Below are 16,290 nucleotides of genomic sequence, written 5' to 3' on the forward strand. Positions count from 1 at the left end.
GGGAGATCAGTATAAAACCAAAAGTTGTTGGGTGGAATTGCCATTAGCGACTTTCCTTAGCAGTAGAGATCTGAGCAATTAAAGCCAATTCCAAAAGAACTTTTGTGAGTGGTCTTTGTTGCTGCCTAGATTGTGCAAGAACTGACACTTTGTAAAAGAAATTATTCCTCAGTAGGGCATATGCATGCATAACCAACACATGGATATATATGTGAGATGGAGTGTCTAAGAACATGACGAAGGCATAAGGTCTGTGCATGTATACATCCGCAAAACAAACATGATCTTCCTATGCAAAAGCATGCTTTTTGTTATTGCCACGTGTCTTTGTTTCCAACTTACGATGATCCTAAAGATGACGTAATCATGGGGTTTTCTAGGGTTAAGAGTATGCAACCCACCCAAGGTCACTGAGTGGACTTTCATGGCTGAGTAAGAAATTGAGCCCTAATCTCCACAATTGTGGTCCATTGCCCAAACCACATGGTGCCTCTTGAGATCATACTACAATAATGTATTTTTTAAAATCTTTAATGTGTCCATTCTGTTCTGTTCTGTTCTTTTTTTGGAATAGATATTAGTTATTTTTATGATGCAGAATGATACAATCTTCTTGGGCTACAAGCTACATGAGAATTCAGGCTACAGTTAAATGAATTATTCACAACTTTTCACCAGGATGGGGAGGGGGCAGGAGAGCCTAGGTCTGTGTTCTCTTAAAGTCTTAATATTTTTTCTTAGTAAATGAGACTCCGAAGAGATGAGAAAATCTCCAACTCCTAAACTTGAAAGCAAAACTGGGTTATAGGCTAAATACTTTTTATGAACCAGGGAGTCTTATCTGATATGCGTTTACTCTGACATATGTGTCACTTTGAAAACTGGATATTTTTCAGAGGCACCAGATCATGTCGGATCCTGGATCCAGAATCAGGTCTGGTTAGCGCTTAGATGGATGACTACCAAGAAATAACAAATTCTGTAAGCTATATCTCATAGAAAAGCAACAGCAAATCACCTCAGAGTATTCCTTCCTTAATAATACTCTATGAAATTCCCAACAGGATCCCAATAGGAGAAAAGTATTGCAAAAGTACAAGCGAAACCTCAAGAAGATTTGCAACTCTATGCTCAAACAATGCAAGTGTCTCAGGGATGAGAATTTGTAATTCAGATGAAATCATTATTATAGCATTTCTTCTCCAATGTACTTAGCCATCACACAATCACCATAGTTGTTAAATTCTTCGACATACCTTATCCAGAATTCCAAAATCCCCCAAAACAGACCACCTAGGTAGCTAAATCGTGACAGTTTTGCTCTCTGATGTTTCAACGTACACTAACTTTGTTTCCGGTGCAAAATTATTTTAATAATATTGTATAAAATTACCCCCAGGTTATCTGCATAATGAGGTGTAAACACATTTCTTATTTAGACTTGGATCCCATCTCCAAGATACCTCATTATGTGCAGATATGCAAATAGAGCTCACCTATTTTGAAATTTAAAATACATCTGTCTCCAAGCATTTCAGATAAGAGATACTCAACTTGAATAATAAATAGGAAGTCAGTTTTAAGGTGGTGTGTAGGTGTATAAATATTATTTAGCTATAGGTGCAAGGGTATTAAGGGTGATTATGAGTGGTAGTTTTTGTAACAGGTGGGTTTGTGTCACATAGCACTATTTTGCTCATTTCTGCTTACTTACATCTTGCTGTACTTTGTAATGTATATTGGGCTACAGTAGCATTGAGGGTTAAACCGCTAGCAGCAGAAAAATTGCTGGCCAGATGGTTAGCAGTTCAAAATTGTGGGTTGGGGTGAGCTCTGGGCTGTCAGTCCTAGCTTGTGCCAACCTAGCAGTTCGAAAATATGTAATATCAGTAGATCCATAGGTACCATGTTGGCGGGAAGGCAAAAGGCAGCCATACAACCATGCCAGCAAAATATGACCAGTGGAGTCCATGGACACCAGGCTCCTCAGTTTGGAAAATGGAACAAGATCACCTCTCCATGGCTAAGTTGAGCATCACCTCCAGATGCCGGGGATGGAAATGGAAACCTTTGCTTTCATTTGCATATTGTATGTCATTGTTCACTGTATAAAAGACTTGAATGTTTGCTTATATATGTATATACTGTAATTCACTCTAAGTCCCCTTGGGGATATAGAGTCGAATATAAATAAAGTGTATTATTCTTATTAAAGTGTGTATTTGTTAGATGTATTCCACATTTTTAGTTATGTATATGTTTACATATTTCATAAAACATGCATTCAATATATTTCATAAAACATTTAATGGGAAGTCAACATTTTAAGATTGGAGATATATAGGTAGAAGAGGGGGTTTAAGGCTGATTGAGGGTGGTAGTTGTTGCAATGGGTGTGGTGGGGTCGGGGCACTGTTATATATACATATTCTACATTTTCAGTTATGTTTGTGCTTATATACTGATATTTTGTATAGTTGATATATTCAATTTTTATAAACATAAAATATAGTTAAGATTTAAACATGTACATAGATACATAATTTCTCTCTCTCTATATATATATATTCCACCTAAAAGTGACTTCCCATTTAATAGAATTATTAAATATATTATATTTTATTAAATGGAAGTCAGTTTTTTAGGTGGGATACACACACATACACATACATATTCGATTATGTATGTGTTTAAATATTTATTTGATAAAAATCTAATATATTTATTATACTATAATCTTTATGTAATATATTTCATACAAATATTACGTGGGAAGTCAGTTTTCTAAGGTGGGAGAGATCTTATATTTTCAGTTATGTATATCTTTATGTATTTAATATAGTTTGGGCCTCTTCGAGGAGAAGATGGGGCAACGCTGTCAGGGGATAGGGAAAAGGCAGAACTACTAAATACCTTCTTTGCCTCGGTCTTCTCACAAAAAGAAAGTCATCTTCAACCTCAGCAAGACGGAGTGGATGAGGGATTTGAGGACATCCAACTCCAAATTGGGAAACAAGTCGTACAGGAATACCTGGCCGCTCTAAATGAGTTCAAGTCCCCAGGGCCAGATCAACTACACCCAAGAGTACTGAAGGAACTAGCGGAAGTCATTTCGGAACCATTGGCAACCATCTTTGAGAGTTCTTGGAGAACAGGAGAAGTTCCAGCAGATTGGAGGAGGGCCAATGTGGTCCCAGTCTTCAAGAAGGGAAAAAAGGATGACCCAAACAACTACCGTCCGGTCAGCCTCACGTCGATACCAGGCAAGATTCTGGAAAAGATTGTTAAGGAAGCAGTCTGCAAACACTTAGAAACAAATGCGGTCATTGCTAATAGTCAACATGGATTTATCAAAAACAAGTCATGCCAGACTAATCTGATCTCTTTTTTCGATAGAGTTACAAGCTGGGTAGATGCGGGGAATGCCGTGGATGTAGCGTACCTGGATTTCAGTAAGGCCTTCGACAAGGTCCCCCATGACCTTCTGGCAAGGAAACTAGTCCAATGTGGGCTAGGCAAAACTACGGTGAGGTGGATCAGTAATTGGTTAAATTGATGAACCCAGAGGGTGCTCACCAATGCTTCCTCTTCATCCTGGAAAGAAGTGACAAGTGGAGTGCCGCATGGTTCCGTCCTGGGCCCGGTCCTGTTCAACATCTTTATTAATGACTTAGATGAAGGGTTAGAAGGCAGGATCATCAAGTTTGCAGACGACACCAAATTGGGAGGGATAGCCAATACTCCAGAGGACAGGAGCAGGATTCAAAACGATCTTGACAGATTAGAGAGATGGGCCAAAACTAACAAAATGAAGTTCAACAGGGACAAATGCAAGATACTCCACTTTGGCAGGAAAAACGAAATGCAAAGATACAAAATGGGGGATGCCTGGCTCGAGAGCAGTACGTGTGAAAAAGATCTTGGAGACCTCGTGGACAACAAGTTAAACATGAGCCAACAATGTGATGTGGCAGCAAAAAAAGCCAATGGGATGTTGGCCTGCATCAATAGGAGCATAGTGTCTAGATCTAGGGAAGTCATGCTACCCCTCTATTCTGCTTTGGTTAGACCACACCTGGAATATTGTGTCCAATTCTGGGCACCACAATTCAAGAGAGATATTGACAAGCTGGAATGTGTCCAGAGGAGAGCGACTAAAATGATAAAAGGTCTGGAGAACAAGCCCTATGAGGAGCGGTTAAAGGAGCTGGGCATGTTTAGCCTGAAGAAGAGAAGGCTGAGAGGGGATATGATAGCCATGTATAAATATGTGAGAGGAGGCCACAGGGAGGAGGGAGCAAGCTTGTTTTCTGCTTCCTGGAGACTAGGACGCGGAACAATGGCTTCAAACTACAAGAGAGGAGATTCCATCTGAACATGAGGAAGAACTTCCTGACTGTGAGAGCCGTTCAGCAGTGGAACTCTCTGCCCCAGTGTGTGGTGGAGGCTCCTTCTTTGGAAGCTTTTAAACAGAGGCTGGATGGCCATCTGTCAGGGGTGATTTGAATGCAATATTCCTGCTTCTTGGCAGGGGGTTGGACTGGATGGCCCATGAGGTCTCTTCCAACTCTTTGATTCTATGATTCTATGATTTGTACAAATCTAATATATTTATGAAACTGTATAATCAATAGGTAATATATTATAACCTAGATACAATATATTTAGTAAAATATAACATATATGCAATGCATTTAAATCCAGATAGCCAATATTTTCAGTTACCAACACATTTATTTACTATAGTTTATAAAAATCTAGTATATTTATTCAACTGTATAATCAATATGCGGTATATTTAATAAAATACAACCAATATGCAATATATTTTAAATGTACCATGTATGCAATGTATTTAAATATAATGTAGAGGATATATATTATAGATCTCTCTTTTCTCTTAGGCGATCCCTCATTGTCTGAGTAGGATAGTTTCCCAAGATCAGTGTACTGGTGGGTCTGTAGGTGATTGTGGAGCCCTATTCTTGATCTGCATCTTCTCCTGCAGTGAAGGCATTGGTTTCCAGGTGGAAGGCGGTCTCAGTTGGGATTGGCTTGATGCGCCTACCTTGTTTCTCTCTTTCACCCTCCATTTGTGCCTCTTCAAATTCTACAGTACTGCTGGTCACAGCTGACTTCCAGCTGGAGCACTCAAGGGCCAGGGCTTCCCAGTTCTCAGTGTCTATGCCAGAGTTTTTAAGGTTGGCTTTGAGCCCATCTTTAAATCGCTTTTCCTGTCCACGAACATTCCGTTTTCCGTTCTTAAGTTCGGAGTAGAGCAACTGCTTTGGGACACAGTGGTTGGGCATCTGGACAACGTGGCCAGTCCAGCAGAGTTGATGGTGGAGAACCATTGCTTCAATGCTGGTGGTCTTTGCTTCTTCCATCATGCTGACATTTGTCCGCTTGTCTTCCCAAGAGATTTGCAGGATTTTCCGGAGGCAGCGCTGATGGAATCATCCCAGGACTTGCATGTGATGTCTGTAGACAGTCCGCGTCTTGCAGGCAAATAGCATGGTTGGGAGTAGAGCAACCGGACAACATGGCCGGTCCAGCGGAGTTGATGGCAGGGACCATTGCTTCAATGCTGGTGGTCTTTGCTTCTTCCAGCACACTGACCTTTGTCCGCTTAATAATTAATAATATATATAATAGATTATATATATGAATATAATAGATGTAATATATTGAACTATAACATATTTAATATATTTAAATATAATAGATGTAATATATTGAAATGTAACAGTTTTAATATATAAATAAATATAATAGATGTAATATATGGAACTATAACAGATTGAATATATTTAAAAATAATAGAAGCAATATATTTTAAAATAATAGATGTATATATACATATATATTATTTTTAAAATATATTACATATTTTAATATATTAAATAATAATAATACAATAATAGATGTAATATATTTAAATATAACAGATTTAATATATTTGAATATAATAGATGCAATATATTTTAAAATAATATATATATATATTACATCTATAATATAATAATAATAATACAATAATACATGTAATATATTTAAATATAACAGATTTAATATATTTCAATATGATAGATGTAATATATTGAAATAATAACAGATTGGAGATATATATATATATATATATATATATATAAGATGTAATATATTGAAATCTAATATTCAATTCAATATATTTCATAAAATATTTTTCAACGTTACTTTTCAATGTAAATGTGTTTTCTGAGCCTTCAAACCACAGCGACTACCAGCTGTTAAAGGGTGTATATATACCTTTTTGGGGCGGGGGGGGGGGGCTCCATCCAGGGAGGGGGCTGGCACGCCAAGGACCGCTTTGCTCTCTCCCTTCTCTCTCTCTCTGTCTCTCTCTCTCTCTCTCAGAAGCCTCTTTTCCCGAAGCAGCTCTCTACCGCCCCTAGCGGCGACTGCTGCTCATTGCCGCGCTCTCTCCTCGGGAATGCTGGGAATGTTGAGTCAGGCGCTGGCCGGGCTGCGAGCTGGCCGAGGCTGAGAGCGGGCAAGGCAGGCAAGGCAGGCAGGCAGGCAGCCCGGGAGAGGAGCCTCCCCGCTGGGGACGGACTGCGGCGCCGTGGGTCGGTCTCCTCGGGCGCTGGCCTCCTCCCTCTCTCCCTCCCTCCCTGCGACGCCGCAAGCCGTGATGGTGTAGGGCTCCATGCGAGGAGGAAGAGGAAGAGGAGGAGGAGGAAGAAGAGGAGGAAGAAGAAGAGGAAGGTGCAAGACGATGGTGGGGAAGGTAAGCAAAGGGCACCGCTTGGGAGGCACACCTTCGCCGAGGGGCCTGAGGATGGGGAGAGAGAGAGAGAGAGAGAGAGAGAGGAACAGGCATGGCTGTCATCCAACCCTCGGTGTGCCCAAAGGGGAGCTTGCATCCCTCTGGATCATAGTAAGGAGTCCATCCAGTGCCTCTCCCTTTCCAGGGAAGCAGATGCCTTCGTGCAATCCCTCCTCGAAAACAGCAGCCTGGTTGCCTTGCTGGCTGGGCTGTGCCTGGCATGGGCTGTTGTAGCCATCTCTCCAGATACACTATCCATCTCTCCATTTCTCTGTACAATATATCTAGATAGATGCCTGTGAGCCATCCCTACAGCGTTCTTGTCTACTAGGAAACGATGCCTGGGTTTGTAAATAGTAGATATTTGCAGGGGGGAAATGAATCAGTGCTGCTCCCTCCCTCCCTTCCTTCTTTCCTTCCCCTTCATCATCTTAGGGGTTTCCCAGGAAGGAGAAGAAATGGTATTTTATTATAGATGCAGTATATATTCCCATATATTCAATCTATATATATATACTCCCATATATTCAATCTATATATATATAACTTTGGATAAATTTAAATATATTGCATATATATATATATATATATGTTCAATCGACTATTTTAAAATATATTGCACCTATTATATTTATGCATATAAAATCTGTTATTTTTGAATATATTGCATCGATTTTTATATTATAGAAGCAGTATAATATAATGTATTCCATCTGTTATCTATCTATCTATCTATCTATCTATTACTTCTGTTATATTTATTATATTTAAACTATTTTATTGATCTATCTTAAATCTGTTGAATTTACATATATCACATCTATTATATTCAAATATATTGGATCTGTTCTATTTATATAATAATAATAATAATAATAATAATAGCAACTTTATTTTAACCCATCCTCTCTCCCCGAAGGAACTCAGGGTGGCTTCCACAGGCAAAAAATGGCAAACATTCAATGCCATGTCCTATGACAAAAAATTAAAATTAAAACAAGTACCAACAAACAGTTAAAAATGAGCAGTTAAAATAAACCAGTTATATAATAAACAAATGGATCCATGGCTTGTTAGGAGTGAGGGAGGGGTTACATTGTGGTCCCATCTGGGATGATTGGAAGAAGGGATGGTGACCTGTGCCCCCCCCCCCCTTGAGCTCTCTGTGTCTGTGATGATAGATGCTGTCTGGGTTTTGCACAAGGATGTGCAGCCATCAGGCGTGGGATGGAGAGACCCCTCCCTCCATTTGGTCCCTTTTAAAGCGGCTACCTGCTCAACCTGGGAGGAAAGGATGGAAGGATGGAGGGCCAGGGCTCCCTGTGAATTGACATGTCCCTTTTGATGGACAAGCCCACAGGCCACTGGCGTTGGCAGGGATGGGCTCCTGGCCCTGGGCTCAGCCAATTGGTGTGGCCAGGAGGAGGGCAGAGCTGCTGGTCAGAGCGAGTTTCCTGGTTGGCTTTAGGGACAGAAAGAGAAGAAATCACAGCTTTCTCTAAACCCTTTGCCTGCTACTCTCCCCAGCCTCTCCCCTTTTTCTCCACTGCAGTGAAAACCAACCAGAGGGGGGTCCCCACTATAAGTGTTGCCAGGGAGTCACATGGTGCATCTACACCGAAGAATGGATGCTTATGGAAGCATGGGATGTGTAGTTTGGTGAGGCACCAGCACTATAGGATCGAGAAGGCTAAAGACCTTGCAAAACTATAATTCTCAGGTTTGCATAGCACTGAGCCATGGCAGTTGAAGCAGGGTCAAACTGCATTAATTCAACAGTGTAGACCAGGCATGGGCTAGCTTCAGCCCTCCAGGTGTTTTGGACTTCAACTCCCACCATTCCTATCAACCTCAGGCCCTTTCCTTTCCCCCCTCAGCTGCTTAAGCGGCTGAGGGGGAAAAGGAAGGGGCCTGAGGCTGTTAGGAATGGTAGGAGTTGAAGTCCAAAACACTTGGAGGGCCAAAGTTGGCCCATGCTTGGTGTAGATGCACCCCTAGAGAGTCACACACACAATCTCCATTGGACACTTCCAAACCTCTCCGTGATGTATAGAGGGATCTTAGGCAATTTCAGCCTTAGTATTTGGGTGGCTTCTGTCTCTATTTCTCTCACATATGTTTCCTCAAAGAGACAGTCTGCAGGTCAGACCATGGGCAGCTTGTGGTCTGACCTCCCTCTTAAGACTCAAGCTGATCCCCACCATACAGAAGGATTTGTCATAACTGTGAGAGAAATGCACCCTTTCTCTCTTTAAGGATCTCATCATACTAGAGAATGAATCCACTTTAAATCCGGTTGCTGCCTCCTACAGAATTCTGGGGGTTTGTAGTTTAGGGAGGAGCATTTAACAGCCTCACTAAACTACAAACCCCAGAATTCTGCAGGAGGCAGAAACCAGATTTAGTGGTTCCTCCTCTTACCAGATGTTACTTTGGCTTTCCCTTTGTTTGGGAAGGTGCTCCGTGGCTGTCTGTCAAGAGGGCTTTGATTTCTCCATGACAGAATGGGCGGACCTGGTGGTCTCTTCCAACTCTAGGATTCTATGACTCTAAGATTTTTCCTCTCCTTAGGATTCCTTCATCTATGGATGGAGATAGCATAAATAATTGATCTAACCATATTCTTCATGGTATTTTTTTTAAATATACAGTGCTTTAGAGATACTGGTTGCATCTGCCAAAACATGGAAAAAAGATTCTCCTTTGGCATATCAGGAACAGGTTGTCAGGACCTAAGTAGGTCATTTTTCTAAAGCTGGAAATGTGTGTGACAAGAGTTCAACTGCATTTTAAGGAGAGGATGGAGGAACTTGGTTGCTGTGAGTTTTCTGGGCCAAACTCTTTTCTTTCATGTATTCCCACATCTCTTCTTCTGGTGCCAAACATCACGTTTACTGTGGACTTTTAAAACCCATTGGGCCCATAGTTATTGCTGCTTGTTATTGCTGTTGTGCCATTGTTTATGCGTTTGTTGTATTATGTATGTTTGCACTATTGAGTGCTTTTGTGAGCTGCCCCAAATCCCTTTGAGGAGATGGTGGTGGGGTGAAAATAAAGCATTATTATTGTGTTCTCGAAGGCTTTCATGGCCAGAATCACTGGGTTGCTATGATTTTTCTGTGCTAAATGGCCATGTTCCAGAAGCATTCTCTCCTGACGTTTCAGCTACAGCTACGGCAGGTATCCTCAGAGGTTATGAGGTCTGATAGAAACTGGGCAAGTGAGGTTTATATATCTGTGGAAGGTCCGGTGTGGGAGAAAGAACGCTTATCTGCTTGATGCATGTGTGAACATTGCAATTCGCGACCTTGGTTAGCATTTAATGGACTTGCAGCTTCAAAGACTGGCTGATTGCTGCCTGGGGATCCTTTGCTGTGAGGTGTTAGCTGGCCCTGATTGTTTCTTGTCTGGAATTCACCTGCTTTTTGAGTGTTGTTCTTTATTTAATATCCTGATTTTAGAGTTTTTTAAACTGGTAGCCAGATTTGGTTCATTTTCATGGTTTTTTCCTTTCTCTTGAAATTGTCCACATGCTTGTTGATTTCAATGGCTTCTCTTTGTAGTCTGACATGGTAACAACAACAACAATAATTGTAAACCTGGTAAACCTTCAGGCCCCTGTTTTAGTTTAGACCACTACTGAAAATGTTTGTACACAATCACAAAATAGAACAGATGGTTTCTAAACCAAGTGTGATTGTCATAGAGCTTTGGAGATGCCAGAACTTGATAAGAGACACATATCCTGAATGGCAACCACTTCCAAATTTCACTCGCAAAGGGTTTTTGCACCCTTTGTTCCTGAGGCTGAGTTCTTCTTCTCTCTTCTTGTTACATGCATTCTGTGGGTTGTTGCATCCTACAGCTTCTTGTGTGTATAAACCCATCTCAAATTTGACATGACTAATCCAGTTCTGTTTGCCCAGTGCCCCTTTCTTTGTTTCTTTGTCAGAATTACAATCATCTCCCTTAGCTGAAGGCACATGGGAATCACGTTTGATTAATTTCTGTGTTTCTTTTTGAAAGAATCAGTGGTAGCCAAATGCTTTTGGATCTTTTCAGCATTTGGAAACAACGTCCTCTCTTCTTTACTGCACCCTAAAATGTGGTCTGTTCTCTGGTAGCTCACATTTCTTCCTCTGCAGCTTCTTTATGGCTCTTGCTGTTTCTTCCTTCTCCACTTCACAGCACCTCTCTGAACAAATCTTTCTCTTGTTTCACTAGGATCATATTACTGCTCTCTTTAAATCTCTGCACTTGCTTCCTGTCACATACTATGTATGAAATTCAAGGTTCTTTTAGTGCTTACTTTTTACAATTTTTGTCTCTTTAAAATCATTGACATCTCTCCCACCCTTTTTGCTTTCAGTCCAGTTTGCATTTACTGCTATATTTTTCACTTTCTCCTTCGCTTCATCCTGATTCTGTCTCATGATGTGCTTGGAGCTGAGGTCTCTTCTGCTTAAAACCTCTTCTTAAATTCCACACTGACTTGGTTTACCTGTTGTGGGATGTTTCCGACACCTTCCTGATTTTACCCCTCCCTCTCATTTCTTTTTCAACAATTACTTTCTAATAATGAGTGCAGAGAATACCTGCCTTTGGGTGAAATTAATTACCTATCCTGGTTTATGTATAGTGGGGAGAATGGGATTGTAAATATTCAGCTCTAAGTCTCATCAAATTAAAGATCAAATTGTGGAAGTGAGGCAAGTGTGTGTCTCAGAGAGAAAGGGAAGGATGGAGGAGAATGCTTTTGGTAGTAGTATATTTATTATTTATGTATTTATTTACCGTATTTCCCACCCTATCTCACCCCAAGGCGGGGACTCAGAGTGGCTTACAGCTTGGTACAATTTGATGCCACATCAAAACATAAACATAACAGATTATAAATACATTAAACATTAAATCATTAAACATAAAACAATCACATATAAATAGAATTAAAACAGGATTTTAAACAGCAATTAAAACAACCACATAGTCTGTAATTAGAGTCCATGAGCCATTCCAGTTACAGTCACATTAATTCCCAGATGTCTATTGCATTGTAACAACAGGTTTGAAAGCCAGGATTTTACTTGTTTTCTAAATGCCAGGAGCGAGGAGGCTGTTATCACATCACTAGGAAGGGAGTTCCACAGTCAAGGGGCCGCCACTGAGACGGCCCAATAAAAACAAATCAAGACAAGGCCCAATATGTTTTTTTTTAGTCCCCAAATAGAGCAAGACCACTAAATTGATAGACATGTGTTACATGTTATGTCATGTATGTTCTGTTGAATGGATCTACACTAGTAGAAATTTAAGTTTCGTTTTAGGCTGCCGAGATTAGTATGAAGTAGGTAGAATAAAATTGTGTACCAACAAATATATTCCAGAATCCTATTCAATATGATTTTGAAATGATTTTGGAATGTGTCCAGAGGAGGGCGACTAAAATGATCAAGGGTCTGGAGAACAAGCCCTGTGAGGAGCGGCTTATAGAGCTGGGCATGTTTAGCCTGCAGAAGAGAAGACTGAGGGAAGACATGATAGCCATGTATAAATATGTGAGGGGAAGTCATAGGGAGGAGGGAGCAAGCTTGTTTTCTGCTGCCCTGGAGATTAGGACACAGAGCAATGGCTTCAAACTACAGGAAAGGAGATTCCACCTGAACATTAGGAAGAACTTCTTCACTGTGAGAACCTTTCAGCAGTGGATCTCTCTACCCCGAAGTGTGGTGGAGGCTCCTTCTTTGGAGGCTTTTAAACAGAGGCTGGATGGCCATCTGTTGGGGGTATTTTGAACGCGGGTGTCCTGATTCTTAGCAGGGGGTTGGACTGGATGGCCCATGAGGTCTCTTCCATGATTCTATGATTCCATATGTTTGACTGTGAAACACTCCTTTTTCAGTGGAACAGTATCAATGGAACAAGTTAAAAAAGCATTTTAAGTATTATTTTATCTTTCTATCTGACTATTCAAATATAGGGTGGGCCAAAAGTCACAAAGGGGTTTCAGTGTTTAAGAACAATACAATATATTGTATGGATATACAGTATATATAAGAAGTACGGTTACATTATGTGTTAAAAATAAAATTTTGTAAATGGCGTTCAATGCCATAGGATCATATACATCAGACTCCTTTTTGAATTTTGTAGCACCCTGTTTTTAATAGGTATTTAGATCATTTTGGAAAACAGAATCTCCATAACCTTGTGGAAAAAAATTGCATTTGCAACCATTCGAAAATCATAACTTTTTGTAAAAATATAATCTTCCAGAGAAGAGCCAAAAAACCTGTTTGAGTAATATCTTCTCTTCAGTGATATATATCCACATGTACTTATGCAAGGCAATTTGGTTTTCAGCGGTTACACTGATAACCTAGTTGTCTCTGATCTGTTAGGAACAGAGAGTATGCCAATGCACAAAATATAGTGGTTCTTCAGAATTGTTTGTTTTCAGTGTCCAAAAATGCATCTACTCTCCCATAAAATATCTTGTTTTCATATCATGCTCTCAAGAGACAAAAATAAAGTAGATTCCCTTGAAAGTAACATATCTGGTTTACTCACAACCTTCATGTATTCAGCATACAGGTACATAACTTGTCAACCCAGTTACAGATAGGTTTGAAGACGTTTCTCTGTGCAGATAACACAGGGCATCATTCTTATAATCAAACAGCAACATCTTTACATTCTGAGACTCTAATGGAGTCTGAGCAGTCTCAGATCTGATCATGTGGTCTGCAGCTCCTCCCACAACCTCAGAAACATAGAGTTAAGGAGACTGCATGTCAGAACATACATATACAATATAGTAAGCAAACAGAATCATACACAAACAAATTACTAGTGGAGGCTTGAAGATGATTGTAATTTCCAACAGATCAACTCATAGCAGGAAGGTAATGTGACTAGAGTTTTGTGGAAGATGAACAAACTGTGACAAAATAAGCAAATGTATAGTTCATATCTAACTGTAGAGTTTTTTCTTAAATTTTGCATTTTTTTTGTTCTGTCTTATATTTTTGGGGAAAGATCTATGTTGTTGACTATTTTCTAATATCTAAGCCCAGGTTCTATTTTTTCAGTTATTGCTCTAGGTGGACAAGCACTTTTCCAATTATTTTATAGTAAACAAGGCAGAGGCATTATATGTAGAAAAATATTTTGAAGAATTTCTTATTTGAGCATTCTTACTCCTCTTCAGTCCTTGGAAAGAAGAGAGCAGAGGGCAACAGACAACTCAAAACCATCTCATATTATTTATTTGGTGGCTCATGAAATTCAGCCTCTGTGGTGGAGAGATGAAATCAGAAGCATTCTCATTGGGAGCAGCGAAGAGAAATCAACTTCTCTTACTATCTTCTCAGGAAGTAAAAATGGCAGGTTGACTAGATGCCCACATATTTTATAAGAAGCACAGGGTAAAATTATCTGCTTCTGCTGCAAAGATTTGCTGAATCTCAAGTAATTCAAAAGGAAATGTGTTCTCCCCTTATTCTGAAACTGTCAGCTGTGCAAAGGCTGATGAATCCGTTAAGAATAGCATTAGCAGGAGTTCCAGGGATGTGTTTGCACAAATATGTTTCTATTAACCTTAACATTTCCTTGTCCTTGTGCAACATGCTTCAAGATGTTTGCCGTATTTACCCTTTTGCTTGTATAAACATACTTCCTGCTCTGTCTCACCCAGATTGGGGATTGGGTGTCCTTTACAACAAGAAATTCCTTAAATGAACAGAAATGGATAGTGACAAGTGTGATGGGGTTTGCATAATGATAGAAAAAGAAGAGGATCTTTTTATTATATGATGGGTGGATGGAACTGAAAAACTGAAGATGTAACAGATATCTTTGGGGAATATTATTTCTCATTAAATGCTTTTGAAAACTGGAATAAAGCTGGAGAAGGAGGATTTAAAGAGCTGGGAAACGTCTGCTCTTTGACCCATTGCTGGGATAAAGGAACAGTGCAAAGAGATTAATGTCTCCCACCCCACATTCATTTTAGTGATTAAAGTCCAGAATGTTTAGTGCAAATTGGGGCATACCATGATTTTCTCTTTTTGCCCCATTCCTTCCAGCAGGGCTTAATAAAGCAAATATTTATGAGTTCACAAGTGCTGTCTGTGGATAGGTACCTTCTCTATTCTTTAAAATCTGTTTTCACATGGTAATAATAACTTTAATAATAATAATATCTTTATTTTTAGACCCTGCTTCCATCTCCCTGAAGGGACTTGGGGCGGCTTACAAAGGAACATGCCCAACAAAACAGGTTAAAATAAGCATAAAAAACAAGCAATATCAAACATCAATAAACATAAAATCAGACAACATTATAAAAACAAAAGCAATATAATGGCTGAGCAAATAAAGCTCAGGGTTGGGTTCATAATTACTAAGTGCAATGAATCCTAAGTAGAGCCAGGGACAATGCGACAATCGGAGGCCTGGGCTAGGAGGCAAATGTCCTTAGGCTATTAAAGTGGAGGAAGCGCCAGAAAGGGACTATGTTAAAGTGCAGGAGATGGATAGGTTGTGAAATTCTGTGGTGAACTGCTTAATCAAAGGCTCAACAGAACAGCCAAGATTTTAATTCCTTGTGGAAAATGGAGAGAGTGGGAGCCTGTCTGATCTTCCTGGGGAGGGAGTTCCAGAGCCGAGGGGCCACCACAGAGAAGGCCTTTTCCCTTGTCCCCACCAACTGAGCTTGTGAGGGTGATGGAAGCAAGAGAAGAGCCTTCCCGGATGATCTTAAAGTACATGCTGGCTCGTAGGCGAAGATGCGATCACAAAGATAGGCAGGCCCCGAACCATTTAGGTAAAGGTAGTTCATGTGAGAAAGTAGTATTTGTTGTTGTGTGCCTTCAAGTTGTGCCCGAGTTTTGGTGACCCTAAGGGATTTTCTGGAGCTGAGAGTTTGACTTGTTTTGAGTTTGTTTTCATGGTGAAGTGGGAATTCAAACCATGTTCTCTAGCGTCATGGTCCAATACTCAAGCTACTGCATCACATTAGATTTCTGAGAAGCTAGTGTAGGAGGAGTCATGTTGTTGGGACAATGCTGAATCACTGAAGTAGTCAGCAATTTGTTTGACGTAGTGGACTAAAGTAGACAATATCAGTTAGTATAAGTAACTACCGTATATACTTGAAGAAAAAAACGAGTTTTTCAGCCCTTTTTTGGGATGAAAAAGCCTCTCTTGGCTTATAATGGGGTCGGGCAGCGGAGTCTGGAGGCCATTGCGTGCAATATATGATATATTTATCTTCCTTAACAGTTTGTTTTCTTTTCCAAATCCTCCCTCACTCTCTCCAGAGGGAGAGAAGCCCTTACAAATGAGTAATAGCCATTAATCTTAAGCATTTCCCCAGAAATATTTTTAATCTCTCCTACAGATATATAGGCATTTTCCCCTGCAAGCTTTTGCAATCCCTTTGTACTTATATATCTGTATCTATATACATTAATTTTCTATAT

The 16,290-nt window shown here is 40.0% G+C and overlaps 1 protein-coding gene across 18 annotated transcripts in view; it reads left to right on the forward strand.

Moving 5' to 3' along the window:
- The first annotated feature begins 6,444 nt into the window (after window positions 1-6,444).
- ERC2 (ELKS/RAB6-interacting/CAST family member 2) overlaps window positions 6,445-16,290 on the forward strand; it is a 691,106-nt gene continuing 681,260 nt past the window's right edge. For 12 of the 18 annotated variants that reach the window (XM_067463537.1, XM_067463536.1, XM_067463539.1 and 9 more), the window contains exon 1: window positions 6,445-6,769. The gene's annotated coding sequence lies outside the window, so the exon portion shown is untranslated. The remainder of the gene's footprint in view (window positions 6,770-16,290) is intronic. The other 6 variants (XM_067463546.1, XM_060766075.2, XM_060766074.2 and 3 more) reach the window with 1 other exon arrangement.

The sequence above is a fragment of the Anolis sagrei genome, chromosome 2 (genome assembly GCF_037176765.1).
Source record: "Anolis sagrei isolate rAnoSag1 chromosome 2, rAnoSag1.mat, whole genome shotgun sequence".
Taxonomy (NCBI): Eukaryota; Metazoa; Chordata; class Lepidosauria; order Squamata; family Dactyloidae; genus Anolis; species Anolis sagrei.